Source organism: Stenella coeruleoalba (assembly GCF_951394435.1).
Source record: "Stenella coeruleoalba genome assembly, chromosome: 2".
Taxonomy (NCBI): domain Eukaryota; kingdom Metazoa; phylum Chordata; class Mammalia; order Artiodactyla; family Delphinidae; genus Stenella; species Stenella coeruleoalba.
In genome coordinates, this window is record NC_137147.1 from 169,928,420 (window position 1) to 169,948,365 (window position 19,946).

General features: G+C 38.2%; 1 protein-coding gene across 21 annotated transcripts in view; it reads right to left on the reverse strand.

The window, feature by feature from the left end:
* Nucleotides 1-19,946, reverse strand: part of PIP4K2A (phosphatidylinositol-5-phosphate 4-kinase type 2 alpha) — a 485,936-nt gene that overhangs the window by 197,350 nt on the left and 268,640 nt on the right. For 19 of the 21 annotated variants that reach the window (XM_079913300.1, XM_079913298.1, XM_079913299.1 and 16 more), the window contains one exon: nucleotides 17,308-17,983. The exons of 1 other annotated variant lie outside the window; for it this stretch is intronic. The gene's annotated coding sequence lies outside the window, so the exon portion shown is untranslated. The remainder of the gene's footprint in view (nucleotides 1-17,307; nucleotides 17,984-19,946) is intronic. One more of the 21 variants, XM_079913307.1, reaches the window with a different exon arrangement.

Sequence of the window (19,946 nt, forward strand, 5' to 3'; positions counted from 1 at the left end):
TTCTCTTGTTGATCTGTCTTTGTTAGTTTAATTTCCAGGGACCCAGCCACAGAACCTAGGAGGATAGAGATAAAGGTGTTTTTTTTTTTCCTTCCCTACAGTGTATGTATTAAAAATACATAAAACAATCCTATATATTACTCATGGAGACATATATATGTAATGAAAATATAAAAACAGGGTGGGAAGTTCACCATTGTAGTACAGATAGTTGTTACCCCCAGAGAGGAACAGAGATAAATGGGATAAGAAAGGTTGCTGTACCTGCAGCATTTTATTTCTCAAAAACAAAAAAGTAAGAACTGCTTTAATATAAAAGGAAATTTGACAAAATACCTTAGAAGTAAATAGATTAGAAAATAAGTTAAAATGTAGATTAAATCTACATAATCAATAAACTTAATCAAAGAGTTATATTTTAAGAAAATCTGTACCAGACGTATGGAAAAATGCATTTAAATAGTCTTTAGTTATTCTCATTTGTACGCATTATTTCCAACATAAAAAGTACAGGGTGGGTTTCCCTGGTGGTGCAGTGGTTAAGAATCTGCCTGCCAATGCAGGGGACACAGTTTCGAGCCCTGGTCCGGGAAGATCCCACATGCCGCGGAGCAACTAAGCCCATGAGCCACAACTACTGAGCTCGCGTGCCACAGCTGCTGAAGCCCACTTGCCTAGAGCCTGTGCTCTGCAGCAAGAGAAGCCACCACAATGAGAAGCCCGCGCACCACAACAAAGAACGGCTCCCGCTCACCGCAACTAGAGAAAACCCATGTGCAGCAACGAAGACCCAATGTAGCCAAAAAAATAAAAATAAATTAATTAATTAATTTAAAAAAAAAGTATAAGGTACAGGCTTGTACCTGCCAATGAGATTTTTTTAAAGTCTAAACTTTAAAAAATATTTGTTTAAACCTTTTTGTATTTGGGAAAATCCCTACACTTGGTGTCAGAAGCCCTGTGAGTGTAGTAGTAGTGTGTGGGAAGAGTCAGGGAGAACCGTGGGAGGAAGACAGTCTTTCCTGAACACAGCCCCATAAAAAGATACATGGAATATATAGAGATTCTAGAACACTCAAAGTATCAGTAAGGAAAACCCTCCATATTCCCATTCTAATTCTGGAACAATGAAAACTAAAGTTTAGTCACTCTAAATCTCGTAATATAGCCTCCCACAACTAGGGGAACATTCTCTTTGATTACTTTGCAACCCAACTGGCTACAGCCTAGATGATCTAGAATTTTTAGTTATAATAGTGATCAGCATACCAAAATCCAAATCACTTTTAATCTGATAGAACAACAGTATTTGGAACAATTACAGAATAGTAATTAGAACACAGCTGGTACGTTACCTATTTTGATTGTTTTTGTCCATAATCTTTATTATATTAAAAATGTGACCTTTGAGAAAGTTGTGGGACTTCATTGTGCTTTAGTTTCTTTTCTTAGATAAAAAGGATAATATTCTTTTCTTTCTAGCTTAGCTTTGTTTACCAAACATTAATATATCTCTGATGGTTTTTGTTCCCTCTCCCTGGATGAGTTAGGTCTTGCTGGGTAAAAAACCACCCCACAACTCAGTGGCTTCAGTTAGCTCACAAGTCTGTGGATCAGCAATTTGGAATGAGCTCAGTTCTACTGGTCTTGGCTGGACTCACTCATGGATCTATGGTCAGCATCCAGGTACACTGGGAGCTCGTTAGTCTTGGAGGCTCAGCTGGGATGGCTCACCTCTTAGCTGGGACCACATCACTTAGTCTCTTATTAACCAGTAGAAATCCCAGGCTTTTCCACATGGTAGTGGAATCCCCAGGAGATAAAAGAGAGCAGGCTCTAATGTGCAAGTGCTTCAATCTCCACTTGAGTCTCATTTGCTGATGTTACATTGGCCAAAGCAAGTCACATGGCCAAGCCCAGAGTCAAGGAGTGGAGAAATAGACTCCATCTCCCCAGTAGGAGAATCTGTAAAGTCACTTCACAAGGGAATGCATGCAGGGAGGGAAGAATTTGTGGCTATTTTCACAATCTATCCATTCTCTTTAGATTAACATTACATTGATATGAAGTATTATTTACCACAGTGTAGCACCAAGTTCTCATTAACATTTTCATTGTTAAATGACGTTATCAGAGCCTCTGGTTGAGTGTAAGTATTGAAATGTTTTCTAATGAACTCCTTGAAATGCAAATACTATGTAATCTTTCACTGACATACCTTGTTAAATAACACAACAACCTCAAGAACAAGATAGCAACATTTTAAAAGGTTTCTTTGTTTAAAAAGGTTATTGTTCTTAGATAATGTTATCCTACTAGATTAAAATAACATTTGATTTTAAAAATTTATTTACATATTACTATAAATACTTATATACTAGGGTGGGGAAACCAGGAGGGAGGAGTCTTGGGGGCTAGCCTTAGTTTTGCCTCTATCCTTTGCCCTCTTAGGCAAATCATTTGATTTCTTGAAGGCTCAGTTTCTTTATTTATAGAATAGATGCTCTGGGGAACAAGATCACTGTTTTATTTCCGGAGTAAAATGACAGCTTCTTTTTTGAGGAATAAATCTATGGCGAAACCAAAACCCAGGTATCTATAAGGGTAGAAATATCAAAGTGTTTAGTTAGAGCCTCAATTATTGAAAATTATTGGAAAAATTTTTGTGTAGCTACCTGGTTGTAGGTAGAAGTCAGACTATTTCTCTTGCACTACGTATCCCATTTTGTTACAGCTCAATTCTATTTAAAAATATAATAAAATAATGGATCTGAAAGACTTTTGATAAGATAACTTCTAAAAAGCCTTTTTTAAAAAAAAAATTGCTGAACGATCGTGCTTCTGATTAGTTCAACATTAGAAAACTATCTACAAAGGAAGACATGGGCTTCCTCAATACTTGGAACATTCAGTATTTCTTGCTTAATATTTCCTCTCTTTGCATTGATTTTATAATTTAATTGTACTGTAATTCTCTGAAAAGACAGAACTTAGAGGAGAATTCTATACATTTTTCAGTTGATAGCTCAACAGCCAACATTTATTTAACAACTGAATGAATTTGTTCCAGCAATAGCCTTCTCACTTGCTGGTAGAGATCGAACATGTCCTATTTGCTTTATTAGACAGTCTTTCTTTTTTTTTAAAAAAAAGCTATTCTTAGAGGTACTTTGCCACAATGATATTTAACTGAAGTTAAGTGGAATATAGGAATAAATTATACTTAAGCTATACTGGCATTTTTTGCTGATGCAAGTGGCAGTGAACATTATCAAAATAACTTCACCTATGCATATAAATGAGAGGCCAAACAGCACAGGGGGAAGGGAACAGGAATTTGAACAGGGCTTACCTAATCAACCAAAGTAGAAGTCCATCCACAAAATGGACAATATGTGAATTGCTGTGCTTGTAAATTGTCTTCTTGCAACTTACACAGTATTTAAGACTTTTAGAATATACACATCAGTGGAAATAATTCCTTGAGGGAAAAGAATTCATAACCTTAAAGCGTTTGTCGTTTGGAAACCAGTCTTTCTTGCATCTTATCTTCTTGACCTCTCAGCTGCATTCAGAGCTAGTGGCTGCTTCCTTCTTCTTGAGGCCCTTTCCTCCTTTAACTTCTGAGACTGGCTGTTTCTCAATTCCGCTTTCATTTCTCTGAGCGTCCCTCACTGCTCCTTGCTTGTTCCTCTTGCCTCTTAAATATTATTGTCCTTTGGGTTCCATGCTGAGGCTTCTCTTCTTTCCCTGCCCAAGCTCATCTGCTTCGATGGCTGCAGCTACCCACCAGTGTCTACACTGTAAGCTCCCCAGCCGTCTCAATCCTGAGCTCTCTCCCAAGTGTTAGATTCACGGATGTTCTCTGGACACCTTAAACTCAATAAATTTACAATGGAACTCATTTTCTTTTCCCAATAACCTGCTGCTTTTCCTGGGCACGCAGGTGCGTGTATGTGTGTGTGTGTACGTGCATATGTGTTGCCTCAATTAACGAGAAGACCCTAAGAGTCTCTATATATTAAGTTCTGAAGCTACTGTCCAGCACCCAGTGGCTCTCCATGCAGTTCTTTCTTGACCACATGTCCCAAAGAGGCGATAATTCTCACTTTATCACTTGGGGGGTCTGCTGTGGACAGGACTCAATATCCTCTGGCTACCTCCCCCATATAAGCAAAAGGTCACTTTTTTTTTAAAGCATTTTATTAAGAGACAGGGAATCTGTTCTAAAACTAACACAATGTAAAGTAAAATAATTCATTGAGCAAATATTTATTGAGTACCTACTGTGTGCCAGATGCTGGGGATACCAAGGCGAGCACGAATGGACATGAGCTTTTTGTTGGCCTCTAAGTCTGGGAAGAAGCAGGGTGGGTGGGGAGGGGAAGAAACAGACTTTAAGCAAAAAAAAATCACACAAATACATGTGGAATTCCAACTGTGACAAGTGCAGTGAAGGAGTGGTTCCTGGAGCAAGTCCGTAATAGTGTGATTTAATCTGGGCTTCCCCCAAGGAAGCTTATCCAGAGGCAAAATCTAAAAGATAATGTGGTAGATAATTACAGAAGTGTCCCAATTATTTCCCTCCTTTTGCAAGGTGACTTGCAACTCCTGCCATCAGGGGAATCTATTCAATGACCGTCTTTATCTGGGCTGACTCTGTGACATCCCTTAGCAGAAGAAGTGATGGTGAGTCAGCTCTGAACTTAGTCCTTAAGAGGGTTCATGGTTCTCCCTCTGAAAATTCTGACACCGCTATATGCATAAGCTGAGCTAGGCTGCTGGATGTTAAGAGACACATGGCCCAGTCGCCCCTGACCCCTTCACTAACAACAAGCTAACTGCCAGACATGTGAGCAAGGCCATCCAAGAACAGCTAGGCCCCAGCTGACCTGTTAAGCAAGCACAGACCTACGAGCGAGTCAGCTGAGATCAGCCCAGCCTGGCCCAGAGCAGCTGAACCATCCAGCTGACCCACCGATCTCCAGCCACGATCAAGTAATCGTGGTTTTAAGAGACTGAGTTTTGAAATATTTATTAGCTGTAACATCTAACTGATACAGATGGGTAGGGATAAACCAGGCAGAGAGCTTTATTTTATAGACAGAGGGCCACACGTGCAGATCCCAGTGAGAGGAGGGAGCATGGCAGTTCCCGGGACTGAAAGAAGACAGTGGGGATGGATCAGAAACAGCTCGGGGAAACCATGTGAGCTGGGGCTGAGTGGGGAGGGGCAGGGCTGCGCAGAGCCTGGGAGACCCTGTTAAGGACTCGAGTCTTGATTCTAAGAGCAATGGGAGACCACATGAGGGTTTTAAGCAGGAAAGATGCATAACTAGATGTGGGTTTGGGAATTTGTCTGAAGTACGAAGAACAGATTCAGTGGGGCCAGAACAGAACAGGGCAGGTGTTGCAGCAATCAGGCAAGAGACCATAACAGTGTATGCTAGGCTGGTGATGGTGACAGGGCCATACCCTTGCCCAACCCCAGGCAGCTCTGCTATTCACTCTGTTGTTTACAAGAGTGGCTGTCCCTAGATTTGTGCAGTGCCTCCCTTGGGAGCAGGGAGAATGGATGGATGCAAGGGAGAGTTAGGAAGTAAGATAACAGGTGTTGCTGACTGATGAGCTATTGCAAATGGCAGGTTTCTAGGGACCTATCAAAGGTGACTGTTAGGTTTCTTTTTTATTTTTTAATTTGAAAATTATTTATTTGCATACCTGTAAAGTCTAAAGAGCATTACAGTTAATTGTTATTTTTTAAAATTTGTTTTAGGGTCTATTTTTTAAAGAGCCCTTTTAGGTTTACAGCAAAATTCTTTATGCCCTCTACCCCCACATGCATAGCCTTCTCCATTATCAACACTCCCCTAACCAGTGTAGCACATTTTTCACAATTGATGAGCCTACATTGACACAACATAACCACCCAGAGTCCATAGTTTACATGAGGGTTCATTCTTGGTGTTGTACATTCTGTGGGTTTGGACAAATATGTATTGACATGTATCCATCATTATAGTATCATACAGAGTATTTTCACTGCCCTACACATCCTCTGTTCTCTACCTGTTCATCCTCTCTCCCATCCCAACCCCTGCCAACCAGTGATCTTTTTACTGTTTTCATAGTTTTGCCATTTCCAGAATGTGATATAGAAGGAATCAAATAGTATGTAGCTTTTTCAGTTTAGACTGCTAGGCTTCTTTCTTGGTGAATGAAAAGAATCATTAAGAGAGAGAGAACAATGAAAGAAGATCAGATTTGGAGAGAATGATCCTAAGTTTGGATTTAGACACGTCAATTTTGAAATGCTTTTGAGATTCCTGAGAAGATATCCAAGTAGGCAGTGGGGTAGATGGGCTGGAGCTCAGATGAGAGGTCTGGCTGGAAACATACTTTTGAGCCATTTGTGTATATGGGGTCTAAAAGTTCATACGTCATCTTTCTGACCAATGGTTGGCTACTGTCTCCTTTTTGCGTTATTTAATCCCAAATAAACTATAAAAATGGTGCTGCTTTTTGAAACCACTGGACTGGATGCCATTCATCTAACTAGAGTTTGGGGATACACCAAAACGATCACTTTTGTACTTTTCCCTACAATGATACACTTAAAAACTCAGGAGTTATTTCCTCTCCAGCTTGTATCTCCAAATGTTAGGAGTTGCCCTTCTCTTGAATATATCCCATTCCCTCATATCTTTCTTCGTCTATTTCTGGTCTCCTCATTTGCCTCTTTTTATTTTCCCCCAATACATTTTTTAGACAGCTGTCAGAGACCTTTTTCTAAAATGCCTATCCAACCATATCACTATCCTAAAGTACTCTCGGGAGAAAGTGCCAACTCCTGCAGACAGCTCTCAAAAGCTTTCTGCCTACAGCCATGGACTTTCCCAATCTTAGGTCTCGCCACTGACTTCCTTGCTCCTGCCCAAATCTACTTCTAGCCTTACAGAACTGCTCTCATTTCCTCGACTGTATTGTGACTCTTTAAAATAGGTTTTTAGGAAGAAAAGCATATAAAATGGCCTGCACCTGTTTTAGTGACTGGCCAAATCAAAGCGATAAATAATAGCTCTGAGCAGGCACAAAACCAGTACAAGAAAAATTATGTTAAATAAACAGCCAGGGTCACTGAGGTTGATATCATGGTAGGTGAAATTGAGCTTTTGGTAGTTGCATTCAAACTGAAGTTCTAGGATCACATTTGCCTCATCCTTGTAAAACTGTTATACATGTTTGGTTATTGCTGTATTTCATGGCTCACTCCATTTAAATAGTGAACCTAGAATTTATTTCATGTCGCTATAATTGCTCTCTAAAAATATTTAAATTCCATATGATAGTACCCAGTTATAGTTATGACCAATAATTTTATTCCACTCTTCCTATGAAGTAAAGAAAATGTTTGATACAAATAGCCATTATCTATTTTTCTTAGAATTTTTCTTTTCCTTTGAAAGGAAGGGTTTAAGTTTGAAACTCTTCAGGATACTTTCGGTGTTATTCACTGGTTCTGTTCCAAATGATTTTAAAATATCCATCATTTCTCTCAGATGATAACAAAATATTGCTTTAGGTTTAGAAGACAAAGAAAAATATCTTTGGCTTCATTTTCAAGTTCTTTAGAAAGAATTTCTGTAATGTTAGCACATAATAAAAATTTGGAAGCAACAGATAAATCCAAATCTGGAAGGAATTATCAGCCAACCACTGGATTCAATGCACACCTGTGTGAAAAAGTCTATGACACAATTCCCGGTTTTTTAATAATCTCCAGAAACTTCTCAGTCAAGCTAATAAAACATAATAGTGTCCAATATGCTTTTTCTAAAGTATACAGCATTTTTATATCTATATTCCACGTATAAGTCCCTTAAAAACTTGATCATTTCTTTGCAGATGGGTGAATGCTGTTGTATGTTGAAAGTATTTTTAAGTCTTAAAATATTTTCACAAATCCTCGTGATCATTAGACCCATTGATTGACAATGTTCATTTAACATTCTTGTCTCTTCTCCACACTTAATTCTTAAAATGTTCCCTCTTGTTGGCATTGCCTTCATTAGGCTGGCCATCTGTTGTAATTCAAATCAAGTCTGATTTGCTGTCGATGAGGTCAAGGCTTGTAGGGCAGCCACATCAAGATGCATTTAAAATCTGAGCTTTATTGCATGTGGCCTGGGATATTTTCTGGGTGTGTGTTACACACATCGACAGCTGTTCTTGCATGCTGCCATTCATCTCTCATCACATTTCTTTGAATAAGCTGAGGAACAGAGTTCATTGATGATGCCCTGCAAGATTTCTGTCTTTATTATTCCAAATATTTTATCTCAAGAATTCATATGTTTCAATATGTAACTATTTTTACTTTCTTGATTATTTCCAAGTCCCCAACCTATCACTTTCATTCTCAGTAAAACACTGGTTTAAAATAGAAAAAGGTTTAGCTCTGATTTTCAGATACTCTCATCTCCAAATTTATCAGTCATGTTTCGTCATCACCTTCTGGCCAACAGTGCAGTAATTTCAAATAAAATTCACTGCTTTCATGGTCTCTGAATGTTTTCGTATTTTAAAGCCAGAATTGGTAAATAGTGTAATGGTTAAGCCGGACCTGGCTACCTAGGTTTGAACCCCAGCTCTATGCTTACTGGTTGTGTGCTCTTGGGAAGGTCATTTATTTAATCTCTCTGTACTTCAATTTTCTCATCTGTAACATGGGGATAATAACAGTGCATGCATCTCAGGATTCATTTTTAGCATTTGTCTTGAGGATGAGAAAAGCACTTAGAACAATTCTTGGCATATGGTAAACACTATGTAAGTGCTGGGTTTACGTATAATATTGTAATTCAAACATAAAAATCTAAATACCAAAGCTTTTAAAAACTTACTGAGCTGCAAAAACCCTTTTGTACTTTGTAGGTAACTTTTGTTTGATATTACCCATCACTTATTTTAATGCATTTCAAACCGTGGACAGGCTCCTGCCTTTAAATTGCATAATTCTCTAATACATATTAATCACAGATGTACAATGATTAGTTATTGAAGAAAATGAAATGCTAGATTATTCTATGGTCCTATTATTTGGAATTCCACCTGATGAACAGAGGGGTAGCATAGAGAAGAAATGCTTAGAAATTTTGGTGGAAAATGGGTCAAATCATTTCTTTAAAAATAATTTTCAAAAATTTGGGTTACCAATAAAGAAACCATAAGAACCACTGAAGAACAGTAAGAAATCTGTGCACCGATAAGTGCCAGCCCTGTGTGTACCAACATGAATCAACATGTGTGTGTCTCGGGTTGGCAGAACGCTGGCTGGAGGGAGCTGATGCAATTGAAGTGTCCTCAGCAGTTGAGTTACAACAAAGGGATCAGGTTTTCCTTGCTTTGTTTTCTATCTTCATGAAAATAAGCAAAGTAAATTATCAGAGAAAAGAGAAAAATTTGCTGTTTTCCACATATAATTTGTTTCCCATGTACTTTGGAAATTCTCTTTCCCTCTGCCATTTTATTTTTCCATTTGGGACGTTGGAGTGACTCATGCCTCGCTCACTGATGCTCTCAATTCTGTTTGTGTATAATCCTTGGAGTGTGTGCGTGCATGTATGTGTGTGTGTGTGTGTGTGTGTGTGTGTGTGTGTGTTTACATCTATTCTTTAGAAGGAAGGAAACAGGAGCAGAGCTTATGATACAAAGTTAGCTCTCTTAGAGAATAATGAAATATTTTAAAGTGATGTATTATAATTAGATATTTATTTATTCAGCAAGCTTAAAAATTTTTTGATTGCTTACAGTGTGAGAAGTGCCAGGTGATGGGGAACTCATGACAAGAAACAAAACAAAAATCTCTTTCCCACATGAGGGTCATCCTGGGGGAGACACAGGCATGAAGAAACTGCTAAAATAAAGACTTAGGTGCCCCTCAGCGTGGTGCACAGGACACAACGAGAGGACAGAGCAATTACACACTTATTTCTAATTAGAAAAAATACTTTCTCTTTTAGCATGACATCATAAGGCTCTAAACATGCTGTCAAAATATTTTTTAAAGGCAATCATTATTTTGGTAATGCAAGCATTCTAGCAAAGCCAAGAAAAATTCCCAAGGAGAAATAACAAGGCAGAATTTGCTGTGCTCCTATATGCGCTTTTATGATGAAGCTGAAATAATTTAACCTGGGGCTTCCCTGGTGGTGCAGTGGTTGGGAATCTGCCTGCCAACGCAGGGGACACGGGTTCGCTCCCTGGTCCGGGAAGATCCCACATGCCGCGGAGCAACTAAGCCCGTGCGCCACAACTACTGAGCCTGCGCTCTAGAGTCCACGAGCCACAACTACTGAGCCCACATGCTGCAACTATTGAAGCCCGCGCGCCTAGAGCCCGTGCACTGCAACAAGAGAAGCCACCGCAATGAGAAGCCCCGACACCGCAGCGAAGAGCAGCCCCCGCTCGCCACAACTAGAGAAAGCCCACGTGCAGCAACTAAGACCCAACGCAGCCGTAAATAAATAAATAAATGAGGAAATTGTTCATGTTCAGAGCAATTAAAAAATAATAATAATTTAACCAGTGGTACTGGCACAGTACTAGCCAGAAAGCTCAATTAAACAGAGTAAGATGGCTAAAAGTCCAAAGAAAATGAAGACTTTCCCATTGATCACAAAAAAGATGATTTAAAAGAAAAATCAAAGTGTTATAGCAAAAGAACAAAAAACAAAACAAAACAAAAAAAGTGTTACAGCAATTGGCTAGCTATTTAAGAAAAAAATGATTCTCAGCCTCACACTAGATGCCAAATTGATTCCAGATGGATTAAGAAGCTAACTTAAAAAAAAAAAGAAAATTTATGTAGAAGGCCTATTCAAGCATAACACAAAAGGTTAAAGGATAGATTTGGGTAATGAGAATAAAAACGTAGTATACATCAGGGACTTCCCTGGTGGTCCAGTGGTAAAGAATCCGCCTTACAACGCAAGGGATGTGGGTTCAATCCCTGGTTGGGGAACTAGGATCCCACATGCCACGGGGCAACTAAGCCCACACACCACAGCTACTGAGCTAATGTGCCTGAACTAGAGAGCCTGTGTGCCAAAACGACCGAGCCCACACGCTCTGGAGCCTGTGTGCCACAAGTACAGAGCCCATGCATCCTGGAGTCTGCACACCACAACAAAAGATCCCACATGCCTCAAAGAAGATCCCGCATGCTGCCACTAAGACCCAATGCAGCCAAAAACAAATAAAATAAATAAATAATAAATAAATCTTTTAAAAAATACAAAAAATTTTTTAAAGAATTATGCAAGTCATACACATATACTCTTAAAAAACTTAATGTACATCAAAATATACCACAAACAAAACTTAAAGGATAAAAAAACAGGAAAAAAATTGTAACTTGTGTTTTGTAAAAGGGCTTTTACAAATTCACAAGAAAAATAAATACATCAAAGAAGTCAAAAAGCCACAATATACACACTGAAATGTAAATACTTATAAAGACTGAAAATATATACAGCAAAATGCTAACAATATTAAATCATGTACTGAGATTATGAAAATATTAATTTTTTCTGTTTGCTTATGCTTTCTAAGCATTCTTCAATGAATATGTTATAAAAATGTACAATAATAGTAAAACAGAAAAGAGAGTAGAAGGAAATAGGCACTCTAATAAAATACTAATGAAAGCATCAATCTGGCATATCACCTCAGAAGGGGAATGTAGCAACATGTACAAGAAGCTGCAATATTTTACACACTCTTTGAATCAGTGATTCTTTTTCTAGCAATTTATTCTAAAGAAATAACCAGGACTATCCGAGAAGAATGTAGCTGCAAATGTAGCTGCAAGAATGTTCATGACATTGCTGTTCAACACAGAAAGAAATGAAAATAAACAAAACATTTCACAGCACAGGCTAGGCTGAATAAATGTGGGCTGTGTCCTCAATGAAATATAAGAAAGCCATTAAAAAGGTATTGCAATGGCATGGAAATATTTGGGTTGAATTATTGAACCAAAAAGTCATATTATGAGATAAATGATTTCAGACAACATTTTAATAAAGTCTATAGCCGTATCTATATTTCTCTCTCTACATATATATTTATATATAAAAAAAACATGAAATCCTGTAACCTAAAATATTAATAATGGTGACCTCTGAGTAGTGAGATTCCAAGTGATTTAAAAAATTTTTTGCTTATTTGTATCTTCTAAAGTTTCTTCCAAAAATACGTGTGTGTATGTGTGTGTATGTATGCTTTTTGAAATAAAGAAAAAAGAATTTTTAAAAAGGCAATCATTTTGACTAGCAGTTATACTCAATGAGTTCATTATTGGGTTTGTACTAATTATTTTGAAAATTCAAATATGAAAAAGACTTCTTTCACACAGCATGGTAAATAAGAAGAGCCTTCCTGATACAATGATCCTAATCCTTATTCCATAGCCCCTTAAAATGAGGTGAGATATTTCTTTACATCAATTATCTTTGATGAGCTTTGAGAAAGATCTGGCTTATATTAAACTCTGTAATTAGGGAGTAATTTTAAAACAAGGTTTGAATATCATTGCTGAATGACTAATTTTTGTTACAAATGTAATCATATTTGTTTAGAACTGTACAGCTTACACAGCTCTTTTATCTACACTATTTTATTTTAATGCTCATAACAGCCCTGAAATATGAGTATGGTATTTTTCCATATGAGGAAACTGAAATTTCAAAATGTAAAGGTACTTGTTCTGCATCACCCTGCTAATAGCTGGTGGAATTGGGCTTAAACCCAGGACTTCTAATGGGAGACAATCAAGAGGGAACAAATTCCATACCCTTCGACACACCATTTTGGTAACATTTAAAAGTAACTTATCAGGTGAGAGTTCAAACCTAGTATTACGTTGCCCCATTCCTATTCCCAGCGCTGCTTGTTTGAAGAGCCTATAAAGGGCACTGCAGTTATTCCATCATGTGACATTTCATCCAGAAAAACAGTCCTATGCACAAAAGCCATGAAATCCTCACAGATTATAAAAGGTAGATTAGGGTACATTAGAGCTCTTGTGTCATTGTATCACGGCCATTCTAAGAAGAACCACAGCCACCATACCGCTATATGCTAGGTGCAACACGCACATTAACACACCAACAACCTATGAGATAGGTTCTCTTATCCCCATCATACAGATGAGAAAACAGAGGCTCAGGAAAGTGCCCTTGGTCACACAGCTCATGAATGGCAAATGTGGGATCTGAATTCAGTCATCTCTGACTCCAGACTCTTTTTCCTACCCAATTCTGATGCCCTGGATCCAACCTGTGTCTGGACTGTGCAGAGAAAACATGTGCCTTCCTAGTGCTAACAGTGTGGATTTCAGAGCACATGGCTCTGCTGAAGAGGAGACTGTATGTTTGTTAAACGGTGATCTAGCCCAAAGCCAAGGGAAGGTTACATCACTAGAAAAAAACAGCTTATCATAGACAAAAGAAAGCCTTGGGACCTTTTCTATTTTCCTTTGCCCTTTCGTACATTTTTGTCTCACTAGTTACAATTTCCTAAATCTCCTTAATGTAGCTTCTATCATTGAGGATGAGAGCCTACCAAAAAAAAAAAAAAAAAAAAAAAAAATCAAGAAAAAACTATACTGTCTTTTCTTAAGTTTTTGATGAAGGCTCTGCCACCTAAACAGCTTTCCCGTCTAGCAACTTTAGCAGGTTGACCTTTTGCTGATCCAGTGCAAAAGGACCCTTTAACAGTTCAGATTAGCACAATTCCAAATATCTGGAAATACAATATATATGTTTGGTATTCTGGTTATTGCTCCTATGGTCTATGATAGAAATAACCTTTGCTAGAGCACAGATTGAATCAGATCTCAAATCATGTCCACGTCATGAGCAAAGGCAATCACATATTTTATTTCTGTTGACAGTTATTTACATAACAGCTTAAAAGTTTTGGTGTTAATAAAACTGTGTGATAAGGATGAAAGCTGCAACTTTCAGTTTCAGCCCAGTGTTAAGCATATTTGCTGTTTTCGATCTATTTTAAAACCAATAGCTTTAAAATGTTATTATTCTAATGCAAAGGGTTACAAAATGATGTTATCAATTAAAATGAGTGGGGTGAGCTGGAGGATAAAATATACAGATTTAGAGTAAAATCCAAATATATTTGTATGTGTCTATATATGTATATACACACAAATATATACATATGTATACATATATACATGCATATACATATTCACACACATATACTTTCTGTGTGTGTGTGTATACATATATTTTTTTCAATACTGGGCAATTTCTAGAAAATTGCAGATCCTGTTTTCATTACCTCCAAATCACTTTTATAAATCTCAAAGGGACACAGAAAGATTGCAATATGGGTGGTTTCCCAAATTGTGCACTTGTTAATTCTTAACTAATCAGACACCAGGAATATCTTTTAATTTCTGTGTTTTTTTTCTTCTTCCACATTTGAGTTTTTCAGAAGATCAGAAACAGAGTTAGGAGCAAACCGGTACGGTTCAAAGAGGGATGATTTCCATTTCTTGAGTTGCTTTTTAAACATTAACATGATATTTGAGAAAGGAGTTATTAGTCACAATTTTAGAAGTGGAATTTTAGAACGCTTATAAATACAAACAGTTCCTGACTTATAAATAACAGACAATTGCAAATGTTTATTCTTTATCTCCATGCTGGAGCCTCAGCTACTCCCATAAAAGCTGTCAAGCAGCAGGGAGGGGGTCAGGAAGGAGCATTTAGAGCCTCTCCAGTTTCAGAAAAGGAGGAGGAAAAGGGATCATGTAAAGCAGGTATAAGAATCTCCTTCAGTAGATCTGGTGCATTCACATGCTCAGATCGCTCTCAAACTAAAAGCCTTTTTTTTTTCTCTTTTAAAATCTCATTTTACTTTCCCCAACATCCTACCTGTTGAAAAGCTGGCTTCCTCTCCTCTCTCTTTCTCTTTCTCTCTCTCTCTCCAGGATATTGTTAAAAAATGCAAATGCCTTTGAATGTTAAAAGACTCTTAGTCATTCATGTCAGTGCAAATTGGCTCAAGAAGGTTGCTTTTCTTAAAGTATCTAAAAAATAAAGGGTACCAAGTTTGCTGGGGTTATGGAAGAATTTTGAGACATGAAGCAGTTCAGAGGGCTGGGCTTGCTGAGCCTGCAAAGTCCCAGCCATGCTTTCATGGGGGGTGAGTGGGAAGGACTGGAGAAAATATATAGCCAAGGAGGCCCCAAAGTTGGGACAGAAAGGCAGAGAGTAGCATGGTGCCAGGAATAAACTGCCTACTTTGAGAATTTGTCTCAAGGCTTTCATTTTTAGTTTAGAAAAGAAAAAAAATTATCCACTCAAACATCCAAATCCCCCCGCACCCGACCCCAGCAGCCCCGCAGACCAACTTCTAGTTGTCCCCTTACTTCAGGCAGGGAGGGGTGGAGAATAACCCTCATCTGAATTGGTCCAGCAGTTTCCTATTTCCTGTTTTTGTTGTACCACTGGAAAATTTTCCATATGTATCTGCAGTGCATTACAGACTCTCAGAACACTAGAAAAACTGGAGAGCCCTGTTAGTTCCCTTCATGTGTAAGAGAAGTTCTTGAGTGTTCAAAGCAAATTGGTGGCAGAGCCAACGCTAGAAAACGCCTTGCTGGTGGTACTATTAAGTAATAGATGCTTTGCATAAAAATGTGGAAAGCTAAGTAAGAACAGTGAACGGAAGTAGACTAATTTAACTTGCCAGCTTCACTTTCCTAAAGTGCTGTCTTTTGCAAACCAATTTTTTGCAACCTAGGAATATGTACAATGTCTGCAGAGCTGATTACTCTGCCCCACCTTATTCACCACCATCTTTTTTTGTGGAGTCTGTCTTATTGTCTCAATCTGCTGGCTCACTTTTCTCCTGTGCTCTTTTAGCTGCTTCTCACTTTTTAGGGAAGAGAGGCAGTGGTGGGTGGTGAAGTCCTTATTCCATTCACAACTTCCTTCTCCCTTGGGAGAGGGCCAACCAGTGCATTCAATGCTTGGGGGTTGTCGGGTTTTGGACCCTTGGCCCAGGCCTGCCCTGTCATGTACTAACTTACATGAAATAATTAAGATGTCACTTCATGGGGCTCCCCTGGAGGCACAGTGGTTAAGAATCCGCCTGCCAAGGCAGGGGACACGGGTTTGATCCCTGGTCCAGGAAGATCCCACATGCCGTGGAGTAACTAAGCCCTTGTGCTACAACTACTGAGCCTGTGCTCTAGAGCTTGCAAGCCACAACTACTGAGCCCATGAGCCACAACTACTGAGCCCGTGTGCCTAGAGCCCATTCTCCGCAACGAGAGAAGCCACCGCAATGAGAATGCACCGCAACGAGGAGTAGCCCCCGCTCGCCACAACTAGAGAAAGCCTGCGCACAGCAATGAAGACCCAATGCAGTCAAAAAAAAATAAAGTAAGTGGGCTTCCCTGGTGGCTCAGTGGTTGAGAGTCTGCCTGCTGATGCAGGGGACATGGGTTCGTGCCCCGGTCCAGGAAGATCCCACATGCCTCAGAACGGCTGGGCCCGTGAGCCATGGCCGCTGAGCCTGTGCGTCTGGAGCCTGTGCTCCGCAACGGGAGAGGCCACAACAGTGAGAGGCCTGCGTACCAAAAATAATAAATAAATTAAATAAAATAAAATAAGTAATAAAATAAATAAATTTATAAAAAAAAAGATGTCACTTCATCTAACAGGTGAAAGTGAAATTAACAACGGAATTTGCATTCACCCTGGGGTATATTTCGCCAGAGCTTTGGGGGCCATGATACTGTTTGCAGTAACCGCGATACTGTTTTTACATGCCAACAACAGCTTTCCTATATGGCTCCCTACTAATGTGGTTTCTTTAAGATGGATGGATTTACGGTCCAAGGCCCAAGTTAACACTTGACATTGATGGGTCCAAAATTATGCAAATCATCAATGGTCCACTCAAAAGTTGTACGATCTCCAATAGTCAAGTTTCAGGCAATTTGTTTTGCAGAGTACATAAAATTATCTGAAAAGTCCTTAATTTACATGCATAAACATTATCACATTTAAATGTATTTTACACTCTGAATAATATAGAGTGTGGGTTATTAACCCAAATAAACTTGGGTGGTGGTCCTTAAGCCCTATGAACATTTGTGTGAATGTGCAGCTTCATAGCTGTCATCAGAATCTCAAAGGGTCCTATGATCCAAGCAAAGATAAAGAACCATGAATATGGATAATAAATGGGTCATTTAAACCAACTCACCAAATATACTGATTTTTTTTCTCTGTCCCATTTGGATGCATTTCCTCATTGATTTTCTTTAACTTATGTCTTAAAAGACTTCAATTTCCAGGATTTTCTTACATCTGTTCTTTCATATGCTGTTGATTGATTTGGGACCACAGTTGAGTAAAATAACAGGCCACAGACAGAACAGGACTTTGATGTTCCAGCAAGATGATTTCTGACAGGGGAGCATCACAGGCTTTAGAATGAGCAGACGGAGCTCTGCTGTGGTACAAAAGGCATGTAAGAGCTATTTTATAATTTGAGTCTCAGTCTCTGATCTGCATATTGAGAAAGGGGCAGTATTTCACAGCGTTGTCATGAGGATGACAAAAGACAAACATGGAAAGAACCTACTGACCACAGTTTGTGACAGCCAATAAATAGGCCTTTCCCTCTCTTCTCCAGTTTGAAACAGACTACTGGACTTGGTTTGATTTCTTTAAGTTACACCAGATGCAAGGACCCTACCCCTGTTGATATCCGTAATATTTACTTCTGGGTTGACCTTTTATTTTTAGGCCCAGAAACTTTACCTTCCACTTTCCCCATTCTTGGTCTCCTACCTCTTATTCCGTACTTTTGGCTAATTGCGTCCCCTTTCCCAGCATCCACAGGAAGAGTCAATTCATTGTTCAGTGTTTCCAAGGACCTCAGAGAAAAAAAGGTATCAAAGGGAAGAATAAATATAACATGTTTAAAGCATGACAATAAATTACTCAACTTCATCTCAGATTTTGCTCTGGGGAAAGGTTGACATGAAACGTTTGAAGAAACATGAAACAGATCCTAAAGACAGATGATTTTTCAAAGTGAAAGGCAATTTTTTTTTTTTTCAAGCTTCAAAGCAAGGGTTCCTTTTGTCATCTGCCTGATAGGTTATTTTTGACAGGATTTAACTTATGAAATTGTTCCAATGCCCTTTAAAAGGGTCTGGACACACGAGTGTGCTAGTGAAGATGATGAATGTTAGGTCTTAATTGAAAATTTTAAAATATCCATGTGGCAAAAGCATAGTAAACGCATTTGGTCTTTTGTGAATTAAAAAAAAAAAAAATTGAGTACCTTTTATAGCACTGTGTTTACACTCAATAATCAATAATAGGATGATCTGAGAAATAAGCTAGGGAAAAATATATCTTCTGGATCAGTTTTCTTCTTCTTCTTCTTTTTTTTTTTTTTGCGGTATGCGGGCCTCTCACTGTCGTGGCCTCTCCCATTGCGGAGCACAGGCTCCAGGCTCCAGACAAGCAGGCTCAGAGGCCATGGCTCATGGGCCCAGCCGTTCCATGGCATGTGGGATGTTCCAGGACTGGGGCACGAACCCGTGTCCCCTGCATCAGCAGGCAGACTCTCAACCACTGTGCCACCAGGGAAGCCCCAGTTTTCTTCTTAATGCGTCCCTTGCAGCTTTGATTCGTCAAACCTTTCAAAGATCTTTTTTCTCTAATTTAGACATTATTCTTTATTATTTCATTAAGAACCTTAACATATTACACCAATAAAAAGAGTGAATATACCTATGGAAATTACTAATAATTATTTATAGCAATAGAGAAACCTATTTTTTTGTTTTTGCTACAGAAAAGTTGCTAAGTTTTCAGCATCACTTACAACTTCAAAGGAGCTTCATAAAATTGTATTAAGAAGAAATTTAAGCAACTTAACTGTGATACAGGCTGAAGGATTTTTCCAGCCACATAATAAGCTACACTTTAGCTGCATAAACTAATAAAATATAGTTATTACAAAAATTTTAATAAACTAGAACTTTGAAAATATTCAGAATTTCTAAAAAATTTAATTTTGGAGCAACACTTTTATAACCACCATGTCAAATGACAATTATTTCTTATTCCAACAATATCTTAATTTTACACAAATTATGTTTCTGCAAAGTTGTCTTTATGTTTTATAGTTATAAATTGAATCATATAGCTACACTAGAGAAGTTTGTTGTTTTTAAGAGTCCATAGTACCTCCTTTGGTAAAAGTGAATAGCTACTACCTAAATATCATTTTATGATTCTGAATTTGTATACAGCTTGGGAGAGGGGGGAGAAAAGTGGAGGGTAGGGCACTAACATTGATTGAATACTTCTTTTGGGCCAGGCATCTCATTTAATCCCCAAAACAACCTACAAATTGGATATTCTCACCTCATTTTCATAGAAGAGGAAATCATTCAAGTCCACATAGTTAATAATGGAAAAAACATATTGGTACTTGACAACATGATTTGAATAATTACGTATGATTATATTTATCTTTACTATGAAAAATTTAAAATAATTACAAATGTCTCTTTATCACCCAGATTAAACAATTATTAAGACCGACGTGTCTGCTTCATCTCTCCCTTTTTTCTTTCACTTTTTCAGTTTGCTGAAGTATTTTGAAGGAACCCACCAGATGTGTCATTTTACCCCTATATATGTCAGTATCTGTCTCTAAAAAATATGGACTTTAAAAAATAACAGCAATGTCATTATCATACCTTATAAAGTAACAATGATTCCTTGGTATCATATGACTCAGTCCATAATTAATTTCCCTAATTGCCTTAAAAAGATCTTTTTTCACTTGATTTGTTCAAGTCAAGTTATGACCATTCA